Source organism: Felis catus, chromosome A2 (genome assembly GCF_018350175.1).
Source record: "Felis catus isolate Fca126 chromosome A2, F.catus_Fca126_mat1.0, whole genome shotgun sequence".
Taxonomy (NCBI): Eukaryota; Metazoa; Chordata; class Mammalia; order Carnivora; family Felidae; genus Felis; species Felis catus.
In genome coordinates, this window is record NC_058369.1 from 9,485,823 (window position 1) to 9,503,260 (window position 17,438).

At 53.0% G+C, this 17,438-nt stretch overlaps 1 protein-coding gene across 14 annotated transcripts in view; it reads right to left on the minus strand.

Annotated features, from left to right (window-relative positions):
- Positions 1 to 17,438, minus strand: part of CACNA1A (calcium voltage-gated channel subunit alpha1 A) — a 282,973-nt gene that overhangs the window by 117,035 nt on the left and 148,500 nt on the right. The gene's annotated exons all lie outside the window — the stretch shown is intronic.

The following is a 17,438-nucleotide window of genomic DNA, read 5'->3' on the forward strand; positions in this document are numbered from 1 at the left end:
GGGAGAGTGGCAGACCCTTCGGGGCTCGGCGCTCTTTATCAGCTGTTAGGAAAAGTGGTTCAGTCTGAGCAGCCCAGCCTGCGTGGGTTCAAATCCCGGCTCTGCCATTTCCCAGCTGGGAGACCTTGGACAGGCCAGGACTCCTCTCCGTGTCTCAGTTTCCCCTTTTTGTACAACAGGGGTAACCCCAGTATGGACGACACCTCAAAGGGGTGTGGGGACTAACGACACGTTGAATTGAGACGTGTGACGCGGTCAGCACTACCCAGAAATAAATGAGAAGGGAAAAAAAACCCAACCAAACAAACATAGAAAACCAAAGCAAACAACGCGTGTGGCTCTGCTGGTGTGGACTAGCTTGGTCATCTGAAGAAGCGTGAGGCCGCCGGTGAGGAGGCCAAACCAGCCAGGGTCACAGCGGGAGGCGGCGACAGCCGATCCCACAGGGCCCTGTGGGCCGTGGCGAGGACCTGGTTCCTTCTCCAAGTGACGCGGGAGCCACAGAGGGTTCCGAACACTGGAGAGATGGGATGTGGCCTGTATGACAATGAAGCCCCCTGCGGGGCAAGGCCAGAAGTTGGGACCTGGGGACGAGGCCACCGCACTTCCGGGTGAGCCGCGGCGGGTCTGGGCGGGGCTGCGCGCGGGACCCAATGGGAGCCCGGCGAGGAGCTCAGCCCCGCCCTCCGATGAACCTGCGAGAGGGTGAGGTTCAAACACAAGTCCCTGCAGCCCCAGGCTGCAGGAAAATGGGGACGTAGCACCGCACACACAACCTGCGATCTGGACCGAAACCCTAGCCCTGCCTTTTCTCATTGTGTGGCCTCTGTCCTAACCTGTCCAAGCCTCAGAAATGCAGATCATCGGACCTCCCTCCAGCCCCGTGCAATCTTCACTGGCAACTAAAATGCACTCTCTTCCAACCCCCCCCCCCCCCCCCCCCCCCCCCCCGCCCTGGAAGGATGAGAAGGAATGAGGGGGGGAGGCGGGGAGGGCGGAGGAGAAGGCTTCTGTGGCCAAGAAAGCCCTATGGAGGCCTAAGTTTCATTCAGGATGTTGCTGGGGAGAAATGGGTGGGCTGGCGCCGGAGGCTCTGAACTGGAGGCTGAGGAGGTGGGCCTTATCGTATGGACAGTGGGAGTCATATAAGGTTTCGGAGCAGGGGAGGGATGTGATTAGGGTTGGCGTGGTAGAGACAGGGCTGACAGCTGACAGGACAGATGGGCAGTGATGGAGGCAGAGCGAGGAGGGAGCGGTGAGAGCAGGCCGGCGTAATGAGGGCTGGAACTAGGACAAAGGCAGTGGGAGTACAAAGGAGGCCCCAATTTAAATATAGCTGCCATTGATTGCTGGGCATCAGGGAGCTTGCCTGGGCTCATCAAATTCTGCATTCCAGCAGTTGGGAGGATGAGCCCCATTTTCCAGAGGAAACTAGAGCCCAGAGAAGTTGCTAATGCATGGAGGTCCATACCGTGGAGCAGGACCTCCAAGCCAGGACCCCAGCACGCCAGAACCCTGGTTCTTCATCTCCTGCGGCTTGTTGGATGGGGTGGGGGCCACGGTGGGAAAGACAGAAGGGAAGAACGGCTTCCTGGCTCTGAATGAACCACTAGGCAACCGTCATTCACTTATTCAACAAAGGTTTATTGAGCACCTACTACAGGGGCCCAAGGATGCCGCCACGAACAAAGAAACAGTGGGAAGACACAGGGTATGTCAGAAGGTGGGAAGTGCTATGGAGAACAACATGGCAGCCGCCAGGGCTTCCCGTGGAAGGATTAATCGTGGCGGGATGGGAGCAAGAGGAATCCAAGACGACTGTAGGGTTTGGCCTGAAATACCTGGAGGATGGGGTGGCGGGAAACTGAGACTGCAAAATGGTGGGTTAGGAGGAAGGTCAAGACCGGGCTGTGGACACGTCGAGTTTGAGATGCCAGTTGCTAGGACTCCCTCGTTAGAACCTTCCATTGGCTTCCATCAGGCTTCGCATAAAATCCAAACTCTACCGGGATCACAAGACCTAGCGTCACTTGACGCCCACGGACTGACCTATCCCCCCACACTCTGGCCACCCCGACCTTCTGTTCCTCCCCCAGGAAAAGCTCCTTCCCACCCCAAGAATGTTACAGTGGCCATTTCTTCTACTGCAAATGCCCATCCCCTTAACTGTCTCCCTCTTTGCCTGGCGCCCTCTTCAGGTCCTTCAAAGGTCACATTTCGCCTTCTCAGAGAGGATTGCCCTGGCCCCTCTAGCTGAAGAGATTCTTTGCTCTCCAGGATTATATCGTTTATTAAGCTGTATTTATTATTCCCCCCCCCTCCTTCTAGAATGTGAGCACCACAGAGACAAAGGTTGTGTGTGTGTGTGTGTGTGTGTGTGTGTGTGTGTGTGCGTGTGCGTGTAGCACCTTTTACGGCCTAGCAGGTACTCAATAAATGTCTGCTGAGTGAGAAGAGTGGTGGGAAACAGGGTTATGGTAGACCAGATGTCCTAGAGTAGTACAGAGGTAAAGTCAAAGAAGCCAAGGGCCCCCAGTGGAATGTTGGGAAAGAGCAACATTTTAAGAGACAAGTGGTTGAGGAAGGAGACTGGTGAAAGAGAGGAAGGCACGGAGGTGGGTGGAGACCCGGCAGGGAGGTTCATCCTAGGGGGTCAAGTTCGAAAGTGTTTGAGAAAGGCAAGGTCATCGGTCTTCAGGGCAGCCCAGGGATGAGTTGGGTGCAAGGGATGAGGAGCATCAGGTCACTGGGGGGGTCTTGCCGGCGGAGGGGGGGGGGCTTGTAAGTTCTCTATAGCCCCATGGGGACAGTGGCATTTCCATCACCGGAGAACGTTCCACTGGATGGCGCTAGTCTTGCTTCGCCCCACTAGGAAGGGGATTTTCATCTGTTTTGTTCACAGCTGTATCCCCAGTACCTAAAACTATGCCTGGCATACAGCAGGTGCTCAATAAATGCTTCTTGCATGCACAAACAATGAGGAAGTGAAAAGTAGGAGAGCCTGATGATAAAAGAGTATATTCTGGAAGAGACAGAAGGCTGGGTAGAAGACAGGACTTGTCTTAAACTAGGGAAAGGATCGTGGAAGATACGATGGCTGTTTATCCAACAGCCAATCCTACGCCCTCCCTTGCCAGTGGAGTGCGTCTTCCATCAGAGTCAGAAAATACCCAACAGGAAGTCTTTTTTCCCAGAATTCCTTTCCATGGGAGCCCTGGTCGAATGAGCCAGTCATGTACCTAACAGGACCTGAGGGGGCTGCTGGGGGCTGTTGGAGGCTTCTGGGGGGGAAAGTTTTCTTCCCCTGAGAAAAGTGGCATGGCAGGAGACAACCCCTCCTTTTCGTTGGCTCGATGCTTTTGTGTAGACGTCTTGGAACAAGGTGGCCATCTTGGGACCATGAGTGGTAAAGGTTACCAGGAAAGTCCTTCCACAGAAGACGCCACAGTGGAAAGACAGAAAGGGCTCCTTGGGGACATCCCTGGGCTGTGGAGCCAACCCTGCCACCAGCCACCCGGCCTCCAGACTTCTTGTCATGTGGACGGACAACAGCCATCCTTCCTAGTGGATAAGAGCCAGGCGGCCTGGGTTCAAATCCCGGTTCCTCCAATCCCTAGCCGTGTGGCCTCGGGTAAGTCACTCAACTCTTCTGTTCCTCAGTTTCCTGGGCCGTACGACGGGGATGACGATAGTACCTGCCCCGATGGGTGCGGGGGTTTACGTGATGTGCTTGGGATTTAGGAAGTCCTACACAAATGGTTGCTTTTGTCTTCTTCATCATTCTTCTTCTTCTTGCGTTACTTGGGGGGAAGTTATGCCGGAACCCACCAACAAAGGCAACGGTCATCGCATTGTTTCCTGGGTCAGGCTACAGGCTTATTCTTTACCTACTGAGATCTCATTTCATCCCCCAGCATCTTTCCCTGGTGAGGGTTCTACTCTCTTCTCGTGAAGAGGGAAACCGAGACCTAGGGCATGAGCTGCTCGTCCACCACAATCACACAGCTAACGTGCGGTGCCTGGCTCTTGAGTCTGGCTGTGTCACCTCCACCGGGCTGCCCCTGGGGAACACCACCACCCCGACTACCCTCTCCTGGGACTTCAGCCACGGTCATTCCTCCACTAACCTGAGCGTAGAAAGGAGCTAGATCTTCCTCTGCCTGGCTGGAGGTCAGGATGTCAGGAACTATTCGTGCAACTACCAGGTGCCAGGTGGGTGAGGAGGGAAACATGTGCAAAGGCCCTGGGGCTGGAGAGACCTCATGGTAAAGAGTGAGGTTACTAGCTGAGAGGGAGGGGACGGAGGACAGGGGAGTGACCAGGAGGTGTTAGCATGGTCAGAAAGCAGGAGAGAGATGGAGGCCACTGTGGACCCCTGACCTCAGGTTAGAAGAAACACTTGCCCCCACGGCCAGGGTCAAATCTTCCTGAGATGGGTACTTAGGAGCATAACTGCTTCCCATGCAGTCTATATTCTTGCCATTCATAGATCGTGCAAATCCTTTTCGGGTTTATTTTTATATCACTTGGCTTTTACCTCCTCTTGGAAAAAGTATTTCTAAAATTCCTTAAAAAAAAAAAAATCTTCAAACAGAGAGAGTCAAGTTAATTGCTCTCCTTAGTTCATGGCATATTTATTTATACCTTTGGTCTTTGCACTGTCCCTCTCTGTTCATTTGCCCATTCACTCATTCATTCGTTCGTTCGTTCACTCATTCATTCATTCCCTTGTGTCCCCAAACCCTACTTTCGTTCGCCTCTCCCAAGAGACAACCAATATAATGTTTAATTTGGTCTTATTGGAGTGCATTCTTGCAAAACATGTGCTTTATTTTGAGGGCTTATATTTTTAACTTACATTGACGGCACGAAGTTAAGCATATTCTGTTGTTTCCTGTTTTCACCCAGAACCAGGTTTTTAAGCCCCATCCTGGGTGGTCCATTAGACGTGCCATCTGGAGCTCTCACTCGGCCTGGGGCTCCGTAGGTGCATCGGCCATATTCCCGTCCCCGGGGACGGACACCAGGTGGCCTCCAGCCCCCCCCCCCCCAGATGGTGCTGTAGCAAATAAGCCTGCACCGCCCCTCACAGACCTGGTGAAAATCTCCCTGGGATGACTGCCTGGGAGCGTAACCGCTGGTGAGTCTGAATTAACTCCACTTGGCACGGATGATGACCTTCCTCAGGGCCGCCCAGGCCACACCCGCAGGAGTGGGGGCAGGAGTCTCCCCTGTCCCCACATCCCGCCCACCCTTGGCTGATCCACCTTGCTGACTTTTTCCACTACGAGAGGCACACGGAAATACTCGCTGTTTTGATTTTCATCTTTCTGATTGCAAATGATTTTGAGTGCCACGTCACATACTGCTTAGCTTTTCAGACTTCTCTTCCCTAATCTCCCTGATCATGTATATATATATATGTATATACATATATTGCCTTGTATAGTCCTGATCAGTGCTGCCCAATATGGTGGCCATTGGCCACATGTGGCTATGGATGCTGGAAATGTGGCTAGTGTGAGTAAGGAACTGAATTTTCGTATTCTCTCTTTTTTTTAACGTGTATTTATATACAGACAGAGAGAGACAGAGACAGAACATGAGCAGGGGAGGGGCAGAGAGAGAGCGAGACACAGGATCGCAAGCAGGCTCCAGGCTCCGAGCTGTCAGCACAGAGCCCGATGCGGGGCTTGAACCCACGGACCGTGAGATCATGACCTGAGCCGAAGTCGGATGCTTAACTGACTGAGCCACCCAGGCGCCCCGCTTTTTAAAGTTTATTTATTTTGAGAGAGAAAGAGAGAGAGAGAGACCTTGTGTGTGAGCGGGGAAGGGGCAGAGAGACAGAATCTCAAGCGGACTCCCTGCTGTCTGCGCAGAGCCCGATGTGGGGCTCGAACTCATGAACCACAAGATCACGACCAGAGCCGAAGTCAGACGCTTAGCTTACCAGACTGAGCCACCCAGGCACCCCAAAGGAAGGGAATTTTAAGTTGCATTTACTTTTATTTCATTTATCTTTAAAATAGTCACATGTGGTTGGGGGGGCAGCCTAACGGATAGCAATTAGATACTCATCTGTGGTCAGTTATTTTTCTGTCGTTCTATTTACAAATACCACTTTAGGGGGCGCCCGGGTGGCTCAGTCGGTGAAACGTCCGACTTAGGCTCAGGTCATGATCTCGCGGTTCGAGTTCGAGCCCCTCATCGGGCTCTGTGCTGACAGCTCGGAGCCTGGAGCCTGCTTGCGATCCTGTGTCTTGCTCTCTCTCTGCCCCTCCCCTGCTCATGCTCTGTGTCTGTCTCGAAAATAAATTTAAAAGCATTAAAAAAAATTAAAACAAACACCACTTTAGTTCTTACCATGCACCGGGTGCCAGTCTGTGGATTTTAAATATTAACTCATTTAAGAAACTCCTAGCAACCCCGTAGGTAGATACTATTTTTTCCCTTTTATTGGTGAGGAAACTGAGGCACGGAAAGGTTGAGTTACTTGCCCGCGGATTCACAGGAAATGGTAAAGCAAAATCTGGATGCGGGCAGTTTGGTTCCTAAACTGTCCCCGTTATGTCTTTATCTGAGCAAAACGTCTCACTTTTCATCTAATCAATTATTATTATTTATTATTATTATTATTATTATTATTATTATTATCGGCCTTGGAGGTTGTGCTTTTAAAGTTCTGTTTAAGAACCCCTTCCCCCACCCCAGGTCACACAGATACTCTCCTGCGTTTTCCCCTGTGAATGTGAAGCTCTTACCACTCACACAAGGTCCTCTCAAGCACCTTAACCTTTGCATGGAGCCGTTCTCCCCTTTAATTGTCTTCTAAAGTACAGGATTACACAAAAGGACACGTTTCTATTTTGGGTGATTCCTGAAGCTCTCTTAAAGTGCAGTGTTTTCTTAAAAAAAAAAAAAAAAAGCAGGAGCAGATGTAAAAACCCCAGAAGGAGAGAGGAGGTAAGTGATTCTAGAAAAGATGGGAGCTCCAGAGGGGTGGGTTTGCTGGGGGTGAGAAGCGGATGACGACGAGACGGGCGGGTTTGGAGATCCGCAGGTCGCGGGCCTGCGGAAGGGCACCGTCGTCGTCGTGATGATCCCTTGCTGATCGCAAGGCTGGAGGAGGCGGGAGGGAAACCGGTCCCCGAGACACTGGAATGACAGCGGGGGAGAGCTGGAGGGGATCGGTCCAAGTTTGCAAGGAGAAGAGCACAGAGGGAGTGCAGAAGCAGAGCCTGAAGGTTCGAACGAGACCTTTGACGGAGTAAAGCTCTCGAGGAACCAGGAACCGGACGAGGACGTTTTCGATTTAATTCCCAGACATTTAGTGGGCCCCTCCCGAGGGAGAGGCACTCCCAGATCAAAATAAAAACCAAAGCTCAACTCTCGGCCCGGTGGCAGCTGGTGGGAGTGGAGACTCGTCCCACCACTACTTAGGACGGTTTTCGCCAGAGCTAAATGGACTCCTCCCTACGACCCAGAAACGCCCGTCCTAGCAATACGTCCCGCCAAAGACAAGCGGTCCCCCCCCCCCCCCCCCCCGCAAGCGCTGCAAAGTGCAAAACGCGGCCGTGACCGTGAACTTTGCCCAGCTCATGCACACGGCGGCAAGGGAAGAAGGCCAAGAAGCGCGTGCCGTGTGATTCCGTGTGTTCACAATTCAAAAATAGGCGACGCTAATCCGCGCTGTTCCCTGTCAGGGTGGAGCGACTGGAAGGGAATGAGAAGGTGTCAGGGGGTTGGGGACAATCCGTTTCTTGCTTTGGGTGCTGGTTACACGAGCCTGTTCAGTTTTGGAAAATTACTCAGGCCGTACCTCTGTGTGTGTGTGTGTGTGTGTGTGTGTGTGTGTGTGTGTGTGTGTGCGCGCGCGCGCGCGCGCGCTTTTCGGCATGTATGTCCTACTTCGATATCAAGTTTTAAAAAGCAGGATTAGAAAGAAGGTAATGTTTACTGAGTGTTTGCCGTGAGCCAGGCAGGGTGTGTTGTTTTAATCAATCCCCACGACGACCCTATGAAGCAGGGCCTATCATTCCTTCTACTTTGCAGATCAGAGAGGCTGAGTCACTGCTCTAAGGCCACACAGCGGGTACATGGCGGAGCTGGGTTTTGATCCCGTCTCTCATACATTTCTAACTACTCTGCGGCACCAGGCTTGGAAAAGTGAAGGGATGTGGATTTCTCTACGACAGAGGAGAAAAACAAAAAGATGACGACCTTGGGGGAAACTGAAAGGGAGGGTATTTCTTGAAAGCGACCGCCAATGTCTTAAGAAAACGTGGGCAAGATCTCAAGGAATCAGGGAAAGATTGGAAGCAGATGCGGGGCGAATTTAATAAGGCAGTGGCTAAAGACGAAGAAATGCTGAAGGGTACTGAAGATCCAAACAAGGGTCACCGGGTAGGAAAGAAAGGAACCCTCCTCGCTGGTTCTCTTGGGACCATTCTAACCCCAGCGATCATTTCCAAGGATGGCAAGAATTACCGCCTCATACGGTCTTACTTTTCCATAGCTCCCATCATAGGCATCGTCGTCATGGGAGGCGGGTGGACACCCGCTTCAATGATGACCAAACCAAGGTTCTGAGAGGCCTGGCGTCTTGTCTGAGACCACACACCACTGAGTGTCCATGAACTGAAGCCTTCTGACTCTACTCTGCCCCGTGGGGTCAGCCTCCATCCCAGCAAAGTGGCTCACTCAACCTCCCTGCTTCTCCCTCTGCTCCTTCGCCCAGAGAACCTCCTCCCCCCGGATCCATAGCTCCGCCTGCCTTCCAAACTGCCTCCTTCACTGTCCAGCCTCACCCCGGACTCCTTTCTCTTCCATCCCGTAACCTTCAGGGGCTCAGGTGACACCAGAGCCTTGCGGTGACGGTGGAAATATTTTCTTCCGAGCTGTCCAATATGGCGGCCAACAGCCCCGTGTGGCCAGTGAGCGCTTAAAACGTGGCCGAGCAACTGAATTTTTCCCTTGAGTGAACTCTAATTGACTCACATTTATATTTTCTACCATAGCTATGTGGGGCTAGTGGCCACTGTGCTCTATTGTGCAGCTCTGTGGCTACATTGTAGAAGAGACCACATAAACAAGGGTATGCAGTCGGTCACACACTGGCGGGTGCTGATTATTCCCCATTTGCTCCCCAGGTCAACTCTGGCTTGTGCCGTGCGCTGTGAGGCGGACCCCTGTGGACTACATCTCCCAGAATGCTTTGCTCTGGTTCCTGCTTGGGTCTGGCCAATGGGAGGCACCAGCAGAAGATGAAGGAGAGAGGTTGGAGTATTGCTTCCCCGATTCCAAGCCTACTCCTTCCTGCGTGGCCCTGCCTCGGCTGAGTTCCGAAAGTATCGGGGATAGCCATGGCTTCCCTCATGGGATCTCAACATCCCTTTACCGGCTTCCTTTACCTGCACCCGCCACTTTAAAGAGTTTCTTAATCACCCACTCTTCATGTGAAACCATCCGGTGGGTGAATTTCGTTTCCTGTGGAGACCCTGACCGATAAAAGGTGGGAAGAGTGGATGACCCATGAAGGCTGCCCATCTGAGGGTTCCAAAAACCCACAGCTTCTGAGACCAAGGTCTCTAGAGAAGCGAGACTTGATTCCAGGTCTCCTCACCTCAAGGGACAGGGATACTCTGTGGCCTTTTCCAAATAAGTCTTGGGAGAAAGACATCCCACCAGGTTCTTGCCTCACCTCACCGCAAAGCGAGAGCAATTCCTCGGGGCAAGGAGGCTAAGAAACAGAGGAGGTGGAAGAAGACGGGGGTGTCTGAAAGCTGTCCGAAGGCAGGTTCCATCGGGGGGACACCCAAGGAGATGCGGAGCTCAGGTCTGGATACGCTGTGTCTCTCCTTCCTGGGCACTCAGCTGGACTCAATCTTCCAGCCTGGCCGTCAGGTGTGGCTCTGCAAGTAAGTTCTGGCCAGGCCAAGGAGAGCAGAAGCCACGTGGGCAACTTCTAGGCCTGGCCCCGACGCATTTCCTGGGTGCCCCCCTCCACTCCTCTTCCCTTTTGTGGCTTCGCCGTAAGGAGCGCAGAGACCTTGGAAGCCCCGGGTTGACGATAAGGAGCCACAATATGGAAGGGGCCTGGGATTCGCCCTCCCTGCTTGGCGGAGAGCTGCCCCGCTGTTCCAGGATCCCTATTTTGGACTTGGTCTGTGCCAGCACTAACTTCTATCGTGTTTGAGCCCTTTATACATTTGGGGGGGTTCTCTGTGACGGCCACAAGCACTTCTCCAGTACGCTTACTAGTACCTTATCTGATACACAGTGACAAATACGCTCAGGCAGCTAAAATGTCAGCTCCATAAGGCCACAGGCCCGTTTCTTATTCCCTGGTGGACCCTTAGTACATGGTCGGCCTCAAGGAGGAGGTTTTTGTTGAATAAGCTGTCAGCTTCCATGTTTCTTTTCAGCTGCGTGGAAGGCAGAAGAGTGCAGCAGAGTGGAAAGGGGGTGGGTTTCTATCCTGACCAATCACCTACCAGCCGTCTACTTCGGGCAAAGTCCCCAGCCTCAGTTTCCTCACAGGGAGGAGAGAGACTTATAGGAAAGGGGGGTGGAGGGGGGAAGAATGGGAGAGGCAGGGCTTGAACCTGGGATCGTAGCCAAAGACCAACTCAGGAAACGCTATTCCACTCCCATGATCCTTCTGCTGTCCCAGGAGGGCTCGAGACTGTTTCTTGCCGTGACCTCAGACTAACTCTGCGGGAATTAGACCCACGGTTTCGGGGCTTGGAGCGGCTGCTTCTAGATCAGGGGGCCCCGCCGGGGAGCCAGAACTTGGAGAACCTGGAGGGGTCCTCAGAACTGACGGAGGAAACAAACCACAGTTAAATTCAGGGCATCCCACATTTGGGGGGGGGGCATTCTTCTTACGACCAGCCTCGAGGTATGGGTGACGGGACACATGCCTTAGGACTGATCAGGTTTTTTTCTCCCCCCGTTAATTAAAATGTGAATCACAGCTGAGTCACTGAAGAAAGAAAATGCTCAATGAACAATTCTGACTTCCTCCCTCCTTCCCTGCTCAGAGAGGTGAGTCAGCAGAAGCCCGGATCCAAAAGTGAGAAGGGAAAAAAGAAGGGATGCTGGGCTTGGGGGGGGGAGGCAGGAGCCGAGCAGACCTGAGTCACTTCGTTCTTTGTCTTAGCAGAAGACAAGTCCTCAAGCTCCCGGTCCAAGGCAGCAGCCAATCCCTCTAGTGCGCATGCCTCTTTTTCTGGTTTCGCACACACTCGTGGCACCCTGAGTTCTACACGAGCCCCGACGATCTCCTTCCTTGCTTCCTTCAGACAAAGGCAGACTCCTCACCAGGCCAGAACCCACCTCAAGCCTCTATTCCGCTTCAGTTTCCCCCCCCCCCCAAAGCCCCAGGCGCCCCTGTGAATTCACACACCATGATCATGTCTCCTAAGCTACTGGAAGAGTGGGGAGCCTTGTGGCCTCTCGTCAGCGGGGAAGGGCCATGGGGAGCAAATGGAAGATTCTGGAAGTGGAGCCCCTCAGGTTCAGGGCAGCCACGGAGCCTACAACCTGCAAGCGTGGCACCTAGAGCCAGGCTGGGTCTGAATCCTGGCTCTGCCAGGCCTGGGAGACCTAGTCTTCTTTCTGAGCCTCAGTTTCCTCATCTGTGACACGGGGATAGCCAAAGCTCCTGCTCACAGTGCGGTGAAGACGAAGAAGTCCCACCCTGGACTTCAGACGTCTGCTTCGTGCATTCTCGGGAGGATCCTTTTTAACGTTCAAATTCCCTACGGGGGTCCACCCGTCGCTCCCGTCTTGACCCCCTGGACGTGCAAACGTTTTCTTTAAGGAGTGGGTGGAGTCTTGTGCTTGTTCATTTTTAACCAGAGGGACACTGTCCACGTCCCGTCTGTTAATGTCTTAGGGTGTCATTTCAGCAGTTTGCCACCACAAGGCTTTACGAAATCTGCATTTTTTTTTTTTTACAAGGTTGGCAATTTCAAAGTCCGTCTGCCTTGAACTTGCATTGTACTGTAGGATGATATTTAACGAAACGGAGACCAGTGGCTCTCAACCAGGGGTAATTTCATCTCCCAGGGGGCATACGGAAGTGTCTGGAGACGTTTTTGACTGTCATGACGGGGGGCGGGGGGGGGGTGCTACGGGCATGTGGTGGGTGGTGGCCAGGGGGTTGCCGCTAAGTAAGCAGCCGACAACGCACAGAACACAAAGAATGATCTGGCCCCAAATGTCAAAAGTGCTGTGGCCAAGAAGCTGTCGTCTAGAACCTGATCAACAAGGACATGGACCCAGTGGGCCATGATTGCCCTGGGGTGAGATATCTTGAGTCAGAACTCATTTTTACAAGTGGCCAATTTCCTAGTGACCAAAAAAGTCGATTAGGTCTTTTGGGTCCCTCAGCCTCCTTCTAACTATAATAAATTTATGCGAAGCTTGAGGCTCATAGCCAGACTGCCTGGATTCTAATTGCAACTCTGCCATTTCCTAGCTGTGTGATCTTGGGCAAGTTACATAACTATTCTGGGCATCAGGTTTTTTTTTTTTTTTTTTATTTTTTATCACCTGTAAGTGTGGCTAATAATAGAGCCCACTGTATAGGGCTGTTGCATGAAATGGGTTGATATGTGCAAAGTACTTAGAACAGTACTTGGTACATAGTGAGTTGGAGGGTGCGTGGGAAGTGGACTGAATTCCTGGTGCAAATGTTGTTCAAGTATGGAGTGCTGAATGAAGATTCACATTCTCCTTCCACAGGGTGGCTGGGAAATGGCCGCCAGGTCAGGAACTACATTTCCCAGTCTCCCTTGCATCAACATGGGGCCATGTGACCACATTCCGGTCAGTGGAATGGGGTCAGAAGGGAAGTTCATCCCTCCCTGGCCACGTCCACAAATACCTCTCACTTGCCTCCACTCCACTCTCCTTTGCCCCCAACCTGCTGTCCGGGAACAGACTCTTCGAGCAACCTTGGAAGCTGCATGTTAAAAAAGGGCAGAGTCCGGGCACCTGGGTGGCTCAGTCGGTTGAGCATCCGACTTCAGCTCAGGTCACGATCTCGCGGTTTGTGAGTTCGAGCCCCGCATCGGGCTCTGTGCTGACAGCTCAGAGCCTGGAGCCTGCTTCGGATTCTGGGTCTCCCTCTCTCTCTGCCCCAACCCACTTGCATTCTGTCTCTGTGTCTCTCAAAAATCAATAAACGTTAAGAAAAAAAAAGCCAGAGCCTCCGTCACGCTGCATCCCTGAGCGACTGTGTGGAGCAAGGCCATACCTGTGCCGTCTACCCCTCCACCCTATCCTGTCCCTTACCGGCTGTACTTTAGAAATTTATTTTTCTCTCATGTATTTCATTAAGCCAGAGATTTTTTTGTCTTATCTGTTACAGCAGCTGGTGCTAACTAATACCTCCTCTTCCTTCAGCGTGGCAATTTTTCTCCCTACCAGCAAATACCATCATGTCCTCACCATCGGACAAGCTTCAAGATGACTCTGAATTCTTTCTTTCATACCTTCCCCACCATCTGACAGACAGGCAGGGGAGAAAGCCCCTTCTCCCAACGGGGACGGAGGAGGGGTCGCGTTCCCCAGGTCAGGAGCTGAATAAAGACCCGTGAGCCTTCCTTAGCCAAGTTTTGGATGTCAGGCCAATTAAAGGGGGTGAGTGAGGAGACTGGCCCCACATTCAATTCAAATTCATATTCGTGCCTCCAAATGGTAATAAGATGTGCCAACACCCTGGTAGTCTGCTCAAATGCTCAAACGTCACCTTCCCAGTAAGACCTACTCTGACCACCCCATTGAACCCAACACCGCCAACTTCCTTGCCCAACTTTACCGTCTTCCCAGGGCACCCTTTAGCTTCTAGCACACTGTTACTGCTTGGGACCCCCCACCTTGCTAGATCATAAGGTCACAGGTCTCCCCATCACCGAGAACACTGCCTGGCATAGAGTTACTGCTCAGTAAATCATCGGATAGGTAAATAGGGAGGGATTAATTCGAGTCAAGTGCTTGCTCTGTGCCCAAAAAGTCCTAAGAACTTTATGCATATAAACCCAACCTTGAGCACTCAACGACAGTTTAGCAAAGTGGAGACTATAACCATCCCCACTCCACAGACAAACAAACAAGTTCAGAGAAGGCAGGGGGAGAGCCAGGATTTGAACCTGGGCCATCTGCCCCTGGGTCTAGGTCTTCTGGAATTGGTTTTGTTCAAGCCCACAGCATAGAGTCGACTAATCCCAGACAAGTCGACTAATCCCGGATCTTAAAGCAAAGCTACTCATTTAGTCTTGTCTGAAAAATAGACACCGGGTTGTCTGTGGCGTGTGGACACGGACAGGCTCACAGAATGGTGGCCGGTGACTGTCCTAAGGATGGAGAGGTGCACGTGATCGATCCTGGCCCCTTCACTCACCAGCTGTGCGATCCTGGGGCCAGAAACTTAACCCGTCTGTGTCCAGTCTTATCATCTACAAAATGGGTTGTGGGGACGATGAAATAGGTTAATATTTGCCAAGCGCTCAGAACAGCCTCACAGGCACCCACACGCACACGCGCACCCAGTAAGGTTCATGGTAAGTACTATATAAGTGTCTGTGAAAGAAACAATTATCACAGTTCCTGGCTAAAGCTCGGGAGAGTGGGCAGGCCCCCTGAGGGCAGCGCTGACCCCTGCACCGTATTCAGGCTCACACTACCTGCACAAACGTGTGCTGGGCGTCTGACGAGCTAACGGTGGCTCTCGGACTCCCGCTAATTTCGAGGATAAGCTTCTCCGTGCTGAAATAATGGCAACGCAACTTCCATGAGGAAGGCGTCCTCTCTCAAGAAAGCTGACAGCGAGAAGTGGCCCGGGCTGCCTCCCACGGGACAGGAGACGGCCAAGAGCAAAGCAGAGAAAGCGTGAGGGCTCCATCCACCTGTCCTCCACCTGCCGGACAGAGGATCTAACTCGGCTTCAACACCGTACAAGCCCAGTGGTGTTTGCAATCTGCAAGACGGGCGGAGCTCGAAAGCGCTTTCCAGAAATGAGCTAATGGCGCTTAGGGAAAGGTCGCTGATGCTAAGTGTGGCCACCCTGAGGACGGAAGTCCACGTGTGGACTTCCATTCAAGAAAACACAAAACACAGGGCAGAGGGAGAGAGGCCCTTAGTAACAGTGATGACGATGGAGGCGATAGGAAGGCATCACAGTAGGAAGGCACTGTGATGTTTATTGAGCACTTAGAAGGAGCCAGGCGCTCTTCCCAGAGCGTTACGTGGATTATACCAGTTAACTCTCTCCAGAACTCTAGCAAGTGGGAATATTATTATCCCCACTGACCAGATGAAACGCGTGAGGCCCAGAGAGGTTCGGAAACCTGTGTCAAGTCACAGCGCTTGCAAAAGAGGGAGCTGATTTGAGCTCAGGTGGTCTGGGACCAGAAGTTCCTCACGATCCTCGCTGTTATAATGACGCGCTGTGTATTTTGCCATAGTTGCAACTCCCTGAGGCTATGACCAGCCCTATTTTACAGATATGGAAACGGAGGCACAGAAGGGTTGGCTGACTCGGCCAAGGTCGCACGGCCAGGAGGTGGTGGAATCAGGATTCATCCACGCTGCCTTCTCTCGCTACCCACACCAACGCCGCTGGATGGACGCTCTTTCTACAAGATAGCTTTACAAAGCAGGGGCCCCGATCCCTACGTTAGTGAGGCAGCTACAGGTTAGGGTTCGACCGGGACAAGAGGCTGATATACTCCATAGCCACTGGGGACCTCCGAGTGGGGCCACTCGACCTGGCCACGTCCAATCCGCCCCTTGATAACTGTGCTGGGCAGAGAGGGTGGGTTGACATCCCCACACTTAGGCAGCAGGAGTCCTTTATATACCCTTGCATCCTGGCCAACACACTGCAACCAGGGTGGCCCTTCTAAATCTGGGGGGCCCCCCGGGTGGCTCTGTCGGTGAAGCGTCCGACTCTTGGCTTCGGCTCGGGTCGTGATCTCACGGTTCGTGGGATCGGGCCCCGTGCTGGCTCTACACTGACAGCACGGAGCCTGCTTGGGATTCTCTCTCCCTCTCTCTCCGCCCACCCGCCCAAAACAGATCAAAAAACTTACAAAACATATAAAGATCTGATCACGTCCACCCGTTGTCTGAATCCTTCCATGGCTTCCTTCTGTCTTCAGGCTGAAGTCCCGGTCCCCGCTGACCTTCTCCAGATTCTTCTAGCACACAAGCCCATGTACACACACGCGCACACACACACACACAGGTACGTGTGCAGCCGTCACACCCTGCTCTTTCGGCATAGACGCTGCATCCAGATTTTGCCTGATTTTGAATCTCGGCTCTGCCACTCGGGTGGGTCACGTAACTTCTCTGGGCCTCGTTTTTCTCATCAGGAATGTGTTTTGCCCACCTATGTTTTTCTAAACCCTAACTCCCAATGCGATGGTATCGGGAGCTGGGGCCTTTGGGAAGGGATTCGGTCACGGGGGTGGAGAGAGACCCCCCAAGAGCTCCCTCGGCCCATGTGAGGACTCCGTGAAAAGACAGCCGTCTGTGAACCAGGATGAGGGCTCTCACCAGACAGCGGATCTGCCAGGGTTTCGCTGCCGGATTTCCCGGTCTCACGTAAGGCCCCCCCCCCCTGCCGTCTCTGGTATTCGGTTGCAACAGCCCGAACGGACCAAGACAATGACCATTTTCTGCCGGGTTTGTGGACGATAATGCACACGCATAGTATGCAATTCAGAAGAGCACAGCATTTACCGCGGAAGGTAAGTTTTCTCCATACGCCTATTTCCAAGCCTCTCGGGGTCTCCCTACAGAGGCAAACACAGTTATTAGTTTCTACGGCCGCTTCCGTGCGGTGCAAAGGGCGTGTTCAACATCGCCCGCGTGATCGGACTGCGTTGCTGTGCACGGGCTACTAGGTCACTTTCCTGCTGGAGAACAGGTCTAACCAATGAGGCAACTGTCACAGACGGGAGCTTGAGTCGGTTCAGTTGATGGACTGTTCGTGCCGCACCCCCCCCCCGGCCCCCCCAGGTGGAGTCAGTCGGTGTTCTTTTCATCAGCCCACGGCCTCTGAGGACACTGTTGGTCTCGAAAGGTTAGACAGCCGTTGGTCGAAGGAGGAGGCCCCGGGGAGGGAGGCGGGTGGCCAGGCGGTGGCCCCCGGAGTGGCCTCGAGGGGTTGCCAGGGGGGGCCTGGCGGGCCCGGGGCCGAGAGGTAGAATGAAGGGTAAAGAAGGGTAGGAGGCGCAGAAGAGGAGCGAGGTGGATCGTGAGCTTTGCAGAAAGGTATTTTTGTAGCTCCGAGTCGAAAATAGGCACGCCGACTTCATGCTGACTGTTCCGTCGCAGTGACGTATCCCTGCTACCGGGGGCCCTTCCATTCAGCACGTCTCCGTAGCAATGGACCACTTCTCATTCACGCCATCTCCAGG